This window comes from Rhinopithecus bieti, unplaced genomic scaffold, assembly GCF_001698545.2.
Source record: "Rhinopithecus bieti isolate Rb0 unplaced genomic scaffold, ASM169854v2 scaffold_3615, whole genome shotgun sequence".
Taxonomy (NCBI): Eukaryota; Metazoa; Chordata; class Mammalia; order Primates; family Cercopithecidae; genus Rhinopithecus; species Rhinopithecus bieti.
Window position 1 is genome coordinate 2,262,116 of NW_016804369.1, and position 8,121 is coordinate 2,270,236.

An 8,121-nucleotide genomic window follows, 5' to 3' on the forward strand; every position below is an offset into this window, starting at 1 on the left:
AGAAAGGGAGGGAGGGAAGAAGGAAGGAAGGAAGGAAGGAAGGGAGGGAGGGAGGGAGGGAGGGGGGAGGAAGGAAGGAAGGAAGGAAGGAAGGAAGGAAGGAAGGAAGGAAGGAAAGGAGGGAGGGAAGGAGGGAAGGAGGAGGGAAGGAGGAGGGAGGGAGGACTGAGGAGTATGGTTCAGCGAAACCTTTGCACCCAAGGTTGGTGGCACCAGCATCACCAACAAGAGACACAGGTGCCCTCAGCTGGTTGCAGGCCTCCTCCCACCCCACAGGTGACCAGTCAGCTTTTCAAATGGGTGAAAGTCAAAAGAGAAACTGAGGAAAGAAGCCATGCACTACCACTATCTACAAGGGATGAGGCGAGTGAAGAACAGAGTTTTCTGGAATCAGCAGCTCTGGTTGATCAACAACAGACCAGCACAGCCGACCCGGTTCTCCCCCAGGTTCCCCACACCACACAGATTCCAAACCTTCAGGCAGACGTGGGAAACACGGAAACATTGAGCCGTCGAGTATCCGCCCACCTGGGACAGATGCTCACTGCTGTGCCCTAAGGAGACTCCTGGACACAAAGGAAGTTCCCGGGCGGGCGAGGCCCTCTGGTCCCTGAGGTTTAGCGCTCGCGGGTCTAGACCAACCTATGAGGTGCACTCGGCTTCAGGTATGACCTCAGCCAAAGGCCAGCAGAGAGCTGAGGGCATGTCCCAGAGGTGCGTAAAGCACCCCCTGGTCACGCTGTATTCAAGGATTCTCAAAGTGAGGTCCCTGGATGCCTCCACCTCCCCTGGGATGCGTGGGAATGCAGATTCCCGGCCCCACCCCAGACCTGCTGGATCAGAGGATCTGAGACTTGTAGCCCCTTAACCTACCCGCTAGGATGCCAGCACTCACCAACGTGTGAGAATCACTGCTCCAATTAAAACTTCAACCGGACTCCAAAAATACAAATGTGGCAGGGGGTGGATTTGACATGGAAAGCGAAGCGAGCTCAGAAAAGAGCCAGATCCTGCCTCTCCTCCCGCCCCCTGAGTACCTGCTGGTCTCTTCCAGGCGCCAACAGCGCAAGGGACCAAAGAGATGAAACTGAAAGCCACAGTGTAGGGCCCACCTTGTCTTTTCATCTTCATGGCTGAGAGCTCTCAGTCCGGCTGCACGCTGGCCTCACCTGGGAAGCTTCCGCACCACGCACGCCCACCCCCAGACTCTGCAGGCTTGGGTTTCTCTGCCGGGCTTGCAGCATGGGGGAGGCCAGCTGCTATGCCCCGGGAAGGGCTGCGTGGCGCCTGCCTCCTGAGTGGGGAGCGGCCCCCACAGCTCCAGCATCTTCCTGTCTCCCGGGCACGTGGGCAGTGCCACCCTCTCCCTGACCCAGTTTGCCATCCTCTCGGAAGGGGCATAGGGGAATAGCGGCCGCCAGCGCCTTCCCTGAAACAACCTGGAAGGGCTCCACGCTGGGCCCGGCAGCTGCCATATGGCCAGGGCACAGCCCTCGACCCCAGTCACGCCCCACCACCCCCCACTGCAGAAGGGGCGCCCGCCTGCCTTCCCTTCACCACGCCCCCCCCACCGAGGAACCTCCAGAGTCGGTCAGACCCTGCCCATCCCACTGGGAGCTTGGGATCATGTCTCACACAACAAGCCAAGACCCCACAGCCCAGCGGGGGCTGAGTCTGAAGCTAATCCCGGGACAGCCCAGCAAGGCTGGGAGGGAGCCAGGGAGGGGCCATGTGCATGGGGAGGTGGTGATTTTTAGAGCCTTCCCCCACTGTTCCCCTTAGAAACCGGGTGAATGAGCCTGCACACCAGCTCCCCTCCCCTGCCCGCTCCTGCTCGGAGCCCGACAAGGCTGCCAGCAGCCCGGCCTGCCACAGGGCCCGGGAGCCCAGACACCTCCTCTTCCCACCAATCTTCCATTTTCAGAGGGAGCCGCTCTCTCTCCTCTCAGGCCTGCTCCATCTGTGACATTTCTCCTTCCCTGGATGAAGTGGGGTTTTCGCCCTCGTGAGCAGAGTCTCCTTCAGGGCACCTCCGTGAGAGAAATACGGGGCTGGACAGGGCCCCCTTCCCTCCCTCCTCGCTCACCCTAAGCACCTGCAGGGACCCAGCGGCCACGCAGGCATGGAGCCAGCACCCCTGCCTCCCCTGGGGCTAGTGACCAGGCTGGGAGGTGAAACAGTCCTCTCTCCCTCCCTCCCTCAAGCCAGCCCTGACCCCGGCCTCAGCCAGCCGTCCGGACCTCAGCCAGCCGTCCCGACTCAGCCAGCCGTCCCGACTCAGCCAGCGTGCACTCCCCGGGGACAGGAGGGAGGCTGCTTCCAGCGAGGCCTCTGCTGACAGATGTCTGGGCCCCCACCTGGACCTACCCAGACCTAAGCTCCTGGGCAGGTGGTCCCGTACACCCTGCCTTTCCCAGTGAAATACGGTTTCCACTAGGAGAGTCTGCCCCCAGCCAGCAGCCCGCACACACTGGTCACACAGACACACGCATGCACGCACACACTTTGCCAGGGAACATCTGTTTTGACAAACACATTATTCAAGTCAGTCCACGGGACGTGAATTGACAGATTCCTGGGTGCAGCCTGCTGGCTTTGTGCATTTGCACCTGAGCCGAGCTGGGGACTCTGATGTGTTTGTCCCACGGCCCCTTCCCCACTCCACCCCGCCCCCAAGAAGACAAGTCCAGGCCTGAGCCGCTGCTGTCTGAGACGCCCAGGGCGCACTCCCTAGGCGAACGGGACTGTGTCCATCGGGTGCCAAACTTTGCCTGGAGGGGCTTTTCTGAAATGCCTGGGGTGGGGGCCATGACAGAGCCACAGCACCCCTGCAGCTGACACCCGGCACCCAGGAAGAAGTCGGTCAGCCCTTCCCTTCCGAGACGATCCTGAATTCCAGGCAGCACCAAGATGCCAGCAGGGCGAGCCGCTGCTCCCCGCACCCAGCGTCCCTGGACCCCACGCTGAAGGGCATTCTCCATCCGCTGCAAAATAAACTTTGTCTGGGCAAAGAGTTTCCAGCTAACCCCCTGTGATCATCGCCGCTGCAGCTCAGGTGCAGAAAGGCGAGGGGAGACGGGAAGCTATTTTTAGGAGAAAAAAATAAACCTCAGCCTACCTTTAGAAGCGAGCTGTGCCAAGGCTCCGGAGGTTCACCCGGAGACAACTGCAGTGTACTGTGTCAGATTACAAACTGGGGGCGAGAGGGAGGGAGGGAGGGGGAGAGGGAGAGACGGAGGGAGGGAGGAGGGGGAGAGGGAGAGAGGGATGGAGGGAGCAGCAGAGGGAGAGACAGGGAGCAAGAGGCAGGCAGAGGCGGCGCCCAGTCAACATTGCAGGGCATTGGTGTGTCTGCACTGCTTGCGTTCAGCTAGACATGATTCATTAGTTTTCTGCAGGCAGGCAAGCAGGTCGAGAGGGAGGGAGAGAGAGCGAGAGAGAGAGAGAGAGAGAGAGAGAGGATCATCCGCCATGCAGCAGTAACCAGAGCCTATGAAACGTCAGTGTTTGAACGCACGCACACACACATGCACACAAATACACATGCACACACACGTGCACGCACACACACACACACCAAGATGGCTATACCCCTCACTGCCAGTTTCTCTTTCACAGAGATGTGGTGAAAAGCTCGGACAGAGATGGAGGCAAACAGCTCTCAGCCACACAGGGCTTGCGGTTGGTGCTTTTCCCTCCATCCCTGGGAAAACAGCACAAGATCTTCCCTGCAGGAGGCCAGGGACTCCTGCAACTGACAGGCAACCAATCAGCACATCAAGGTGAAAGCTGCCCTGGGCTCTACTCCAGGAAGCTCGGAAACCCAAACACCCTCAGAATTAAGTGATGAGGAGCTACTCAAGCTGCCTGGGTCTTTGCTGTCCTGTCTGGCTCCCCTCCCCACCAAAAGCCTCCAGTGGCCCCGAGGGTTCCTCCTTCCCACAGAACTTCAGGTGGTGGCACAGATACACCCACTACCTAGCAACCGGGTGGTGCAGGAGGGAAAAAACCCTGGGAAACATGCATGGACTTCACACACATGCTTCCTTCCCTGGGTAAAATCCCATGCTTGTTTTGAAAGGTGCTAAATCAGGTAGCTCATGCAAAGGAAAACCCCTTTGGTATTTTGGGCTCCACATACCCTAACTGAGGCTCTGAGGGCTCCTACTAATGATGGCCCTGTGCAGGGACAAGACTCAAGTGTAGGACACAGGAAGTCCAAGGAAGGGCTCACCACCAGTCCTTTGTACAAAAAGGAAGGACTTCTCCTGAGGTGCTTTCTGCTGCTTCTCCAATTAGACTCACTTTACAAGTTTTTTAAAAATGGGCTCCTTAGTAAAGCCAAAGCATCCTCCCATCACCATGGTTTTTGCTTGTGATCTTAAAGGAACTGCAATGGTCTCAAACCTAGACAGCCAGAGGAAACCTCTTCCCAAGACAACTTTTTCAACACTGTGACAGACGGGTCCAGCGAGTTTTCCCAATCAGGATTCATTTTGGCCTCCCAGATAGGCTTTTGAATTATATGCCTCTGAATTTGCCTGCAAGACTGGAGGCTTCCTTCAAGCCCTGTGTAGAGTAGCCCCAGCCTCTGTGCATGGAACAAAGAGATACGTGCTGTATCCAGGAGTAGGTGGCAAACCACAGATGATTCCTTTTCACCCTGCAGCAGAGTTCTCAGGTCACAGAAACTGCAAGACTGCAGAAAATCATGGAAGGAACTGGTTACCAGATACTTATACACACATGTTCATAGCTGCGCTGCTCTCAACAGGCAAAGGGTGGAAATGATGCAAGTGCCCATCAACGGATGAATGGGCAAACAAAATGTGCCATATCCATACAATGGAATATTACTCAGCCAGGAAAAAGGAATGAAGTACTGATTCATGCTATCACATGGATGGACCTTGACAGCACCATGCCAGGGAAAGAAGCCAGACACAAAGCCCTATCTATCATATGAGCCCATTTTTATGAAATACCCCAAATAGGCAAATTCATAGAGACAGAAAGGAGACTGGTGTTTGCTAAGGGCTAGGAGGAGGGGAGATGAGGAGTGACTCCTTAGTGGAGTGGGGTTTCCTTTTGGGGTGGTGAGAACGCTTTGGAACAAGAGAGAGGTGGCAGCTGCACAAGATGGTGAATGTATTAAATGCTGCTGCGTTGTTCACTTTAAAATGGTTAATTTTATGTGATGTGAACTTTACCTCCATAAAAACATATGACAAGACTGTACAAAGCGCCTGTGCATTGGACCCCACTGGCCCAGTCTGCACCTTCCTGACTCCATCTGTGTGGCCTGGAGCAGGTCAGTCTTTTCCCACATCTGTAAAACGATCGTGTCTGCTTATCACATAATATCTACTTCACGAGGCTCTTCTGGGCAGTAAATGAAATATTTGACAGAAGGAAATAAAGCTATTCCCCCTTAGAAAGGACTCACTCTTTTACAAGGTCATTCGGTGGCATGAAAATAACTCTCCACCTCTATTTTCTCAGCAGAGAGGAAATTAATTTTTAAGGAATGCCATGGATCATATAGGCCGAAAAACCAAGGTTCTAAAACAAATAAGCTGCAAAAAATGTTTCCATTCAGAGATGCTGGGCCCCATACAGGGCCATTGCTGCCTGCGCCAGCCCCGCCGAGTCTGTCATGGCTGCGCCAGCCCCGCCGAGTCTGTCATGACTGCACTGTCGTCTGCGACATCTCACGTGTGTGGGGCTGGTCGTGGGTCTCGGCATGAGGAGCCTACTGTGTCGACTGGACAACTTGAGACCAGAGTTGACTGTAGCTGCCAAGAGACACATGGTCAAATCAGAAACAGAATGCAGGGCCAGGTGCAGTGGCTCATGCCTGTAGTCCCAGCACTTTGGGAGGCCAGAGTGGGAGGATCACTTGAGCCTAGAAGTTCTAGACCAGCCTGGGCAACATAGTGAGACCCCATCTTTACAAAAAATACAAAACTTAGCTGGGCATGGCAGTGCATGCCTGTGGTCCCTGCTACTCAGGAGGCTGAGGTGGGAGGATCGCTCGAGCCCAGGGTGGTCAAAGCTGCAATGAGCTGTGACTGCTCCACTGCACCCCAGCCTGGGGGATAGAGTGAGACCCTGCATCAAAACAAAAAAAAAAGAAAGAAAGAAAGAAAAAGGAAAGAAAAGAAAAGAAAACTAATGCAGGATTCCGTTTCTTGGTGTCATGTTCTAACTTCACAAAAATTAGGTAAATTTTGTTCATAAAATACTGAAAAAAGGTAACAAAGCAGAGACTTTCATAGGTGTGCTCTTAGGTAACTAACAATCCAGATGAAGCCATTCTGTGCCTGTGAAGAATGAGGACATGTTCAACCCAGCAGGAAGGAGCTGGCCGGTTCTGAAAAGTGAGCTGCCATGGTGGGGACCAGTTTCGGTGACGGAATCAGAAGTGCTGACCTCCTCCAGGGCTTGTTACCGGCAACCTGCTACCTCTGGGCCGGACACAGGCCACACAAAGGCGTTGTTACTCACTGGCTCTGTTAGGCTGTCAGACTCCTGTGAATAAGGCACCATTTGTTTTATCTGGTCCTGGATGGAACGAGTGTTTGCCAGATGTCAGGAAGTGTCAGACGCAAAGCTGCATAACTGCCATTCACAGAGTTTTGCAGCCCTACGTACGGAGACAGCACAACTGGGCCGTTTCCACTTGGAACTGCTGCCTGAGAAAATGCCAGTCATTTTGTTTGCAACGTAGTTCTGAAGGCTCAGCATTAAAGTGGAATCTCCTGTCCCTGAACAGCTAATAACAGGTCTGTGCCGACACTGAACATCAGCGCCTCTACGGGCCCGAGCTTTCACAAAGCACAGCAGGTTTTCCATGAGGCCAATTCCAAGGCCGGTGGCTAAGTGCAGCCCCCTAAATCCTTTCAAGCAGCCTTTGAAGTTGGGTGTTCACCATAAGTGCACCACTCAGCGAGGAACATCTCTCGGAAAAACCTGCCCTGTTTACAAGTAGCGGGGTAGTCAGAAAGGTCTAAAAACTAGACAGTATTGGAGATGATATGATGATCTACTTGGAAATCCAGATGAACCAATCGCAGAAAAACTGTTACAAATAAGAATTGCATAGGAGAGGATAGAATAGGTCTGGCGTGGTGGCTCATGCCTGTAATCCCAACACTTTGGGAGGCTGAGGCGGTAGGACCGCTTGAGTTCAGGAGTTTGAGACCAGCCTGGACAACACGGTAAAAGCCTGTCTCTACAAAAACTACAAAAACTTAGACAGGTGTGATGGCTCATGTCTGTAGTCCCAGCTACTTGGGGGCTGAGGTGGAAGGATCACCTAAGCCCAGGAGGTGAAGGTCGCAGTGAGCCATGATCACACCACCGTACTCCAGCCTGGGTGACAGAGCAAGACTCTGTCTCAAAAAAAAAAAAAAAAAGAGAGAGAGCTCTACATATATTCCATAATTGGATAGAATAGTATATTATTTTTGGTTCCCAGCAAATATATATTTGTATATTATTGCATATTATTCTGGAGGAACAAAACTAATATATAAAAATCAATAGCTTTCCTATATAAAAGCAATAATCAGTTAGAAAGTATAATGGAAGGGGAAAAAATTCCATTTATAATAGCACACAAAAAGAAAGGCATGCCTAGAAATGTGTAAGATATATATGAAGAAAACTGAAGAAAAAAATAAAAGAAAAATTGAGCAAAAAGAAAAGCCAACCCCACACTAGGAGAAGGTCCTTAAATTTTATAAAATTCTCCTGAAACCAACCTTCACATTTACTATGATTACTATCAACATAAAGGCAAGATTTTTTCCAGACCTCTGGAAGCCGATTCTAAACTTAGTATGGAAATATAAGCCCAAAAGTATAACCCAGACATTTTGTTGAAGGCAAGAAAAAGTAATGAAAGAAAACTAGTTTTACCAGACATTAAAAATGTATTATAAATATATAATTAAAATTGTTTTGTCCTGGTACATGAACAGACAGACCCATAGAACAAATTGGGTGGTCCATAAACAAATCCAATTACATAGGAGAATTTAATATATGATAAAATAGTACTTATAATCAATAAGAAAATATAGAATATTCAATAAATAATGGTCAGAATACAGGATA